Here is a 2911-nt window from a genome sequence, read left to right on the forward strand (position 1 = left end):
AGATGTTTGTAGGAGAACTATTAGCTCAGTAGCAAGGCAAAGAAAACTTTCTTCATTAATTTAGTAGAATGATTACACCAAATGAGAAAAATTATTCACCAATCGAGAAGTTTTGTTTGGTGCTAGTCTTCTCAATTTAAAAGATGAAACATTATTTTCAAGTTCACATTGTTCGCCTTGTTTGAAGAGCAAATCTTATCAAGTTTGTTATGTCTAAACCAGTCCTCATTGACCAACTAGCAAAGTTGTACCTTCAGTTCCAATAGTTTAAGATTTTGTACATCAATCATATAGTAATAAAGGGAACAATATTGGCAGAATTCTTAGCAGACCACCCAATACTAGATGATTTTAGGAGTTAACCAGTGTGCTTCCTGATGAAGATGTGATGGTTGTTGAAATTCAACCTCTTAAGAAGATGTACTTTGATAGGGGCTGCACATTGTGATCACTACAAGAAAATGTACATACGACGACATTAATTTGGTGACATTTGAAACGAATGTTGGAAAATAAAGAATTTCACGACATTTAAGAACAAAACGTCATAACACAATGACATTTGATGTCAAATGTCGTAAAAATAGTGACATTTGGTATCAAATATCGTCAATATAATGACATTTGGTCCAAAATGACACTATGATAATGACATTTATTGCAAAATGTCGTTGTTTTTAGCGACATTTAGTGAAAATGTCATTTAAATGATGACATTTTGCTACAAATGTCGAATATAATATGACATTTATTACAAAATGTCATTGGTTTTAGTGACATTTAGAAAAAATATCACTTAAATAGTGACATTTAATATAAATGTCGAATATATTATGACATTTACTGGAAAATGTCACTAAAATAGTGACATTCGGTCCAAAATGTCACTATGATAATGACATTTATTGCAAAATGTCGTTGTTTTTAGCGACATTTAGCGAAAATGTCATTTAAATTATGAAATTTTCTACAAATGTCGAATATAATATGACATTTATTACAAAATGTCATTGGTTTTAGTGACATTTAGAAAAAATATAGCTTAAATGGTGACATTTAATATACATGTCGAATATGTTATGACATTTACTGCAAAATGTCATTGATTTTAGTGACATTTAGAAAAAATGTCACTAAAATAGTGAGATTTGTTGTAAAATGTCATTGATTTTAGCGACTTTTAGCAAAAGTGTTGCTAAAATAGTAACATTTAACACAAATGTCGAATATATTACACTACTAGAATTTCGTTGTTTGCCGACTTCAAAATTGGTCGGAATGTAGTCGGAAAATGGAGTTTTCCGATGACTTTCCGACTACTTTTGAGTAGACGGCAGACTGAGCGTCGGAAAATACTTGCCGACTGCAGCAGTTGGCATTCACCGACTACCATAGTCACTATATATAAATTAAAACTCGACCATTAAAGTACCTGAACTGCTGTTATTGGTCACACTTTAAAAGTGTCGCCTTTTATGTCTCATCTACAACAACACTTATTAAGTGTATGTTTTCTTATGTACATGCTAAAATTTATAATCCATAAGCCAAGTGTGACCTTTGCTTCCTTATTAACCACGATTTTAAAGCGTTGCCTTTTCTATCTTATGTATGACAACACTTCATCCTTGCCCATGTGCATACAACAATTTACAGTCCTTTGGTTACACTTTTAAGTGTGGTAATATTATTTTGGCTATAAAGTATTTATATGCCACAATTTCTAATTAAAAAACACCAATGTTGTTTTGCAATAAATTATCTCAAACATTAAATTAGCTAATAAGTAATTCAAATATATAGATTTGCAATAAACTTCAAAAGATAGTATATCTTGTGTACATACTGAAACGACCCCAAAAATGCCCGAAAATGTGCTTCGGAAACACCTATAATTGTAATTTCCATATATCTCAAAATCCGTGCATGATTTCGGAAATTCGACTTCATATTCTTATTCAGGGGGTCAAATTGAGTGGGAAATGAGTCTAACCCGAATTTTAGAACAACCGTATCAAAATTCGAAAATCGCAAAAAATGCGATTTTGAGGGTCAACTTTAAAGGGGCATATCTCTCAGAACACAAGGAACTGGAACGAGCTCAAACTATCAAAATTAAAGCTCTGTGAGTTAGCTTTCCAACGCAATTTGTTTCACCTCATTCCGAGTTAGGATGAAGGAGTTATGACCATTTTCGTAAAACCTGTCCGGCAGAAAATGCAAATTCCAGTAGCCGAAAACACTGTTCACCCGCCTCAATTTTTTTTCTAAGTGTTGGGACGTTTTTATAAAAAGGGGACATATCCATACTTAGTCATTTAACTTCAAAACATCCAAAAACTCTCTCTAAACCCTCTCCAAAAATTCCACCAAGATCATCAACCAAATTCAAGGATCCCAAGCTTTAATTCCGGATTCAAGATTCAATCTCAAGCAATTCTCCATTCCAATCTTCATCAAGAATTCTCCAAAGTTGAGGTATGTGAGTTGATTGTGGAAACCTTCCTTTCCACAAGTCCAACCATTTATCCTCTATTTTACTTCAAGTTTATGGGTCCTTATGATCATTTATGAACTCTTGAATTATGGAATTATTACTACACATCCTATTATGGTCTATTTTTGTATATTATCATGAAATGGAATGATTATATGATGTTTATGGTTTTCATGCCTCAATGATCAAATTATGAAGGTTGTTATATATGTATATATATATGTATGTTGTTGGTGGGCTGTTTTATATGGATTTTGAAATTGGTTGGACTTAGTACTCTTGAAACACATGATTTTATTTACATGAACAAGTAGCCCACCATATGTTTGATAAAATGCCCTTTATAGAATTCTTATGAAATGGAAGGTCCAATGTACGTCCTATGAGTCGGATGATTATATAAGTATTGAAATG

Source organism: Solanum verrucosum, unplaced genomic scaffold (assembly GCF_900185275.1).
Source record: "Solanum verrucosum unplaced genomic scaffold, falcon-dt-bn FXZP01000303.1, whole genome shotgun sequence".
NCBI classification, from domain to species: Eukaryota; Viridiplantae; Streptophyta; class Magnoliopsida; order Solanales; family Solanaceae; genus Solanum; species Solanum verrucosum.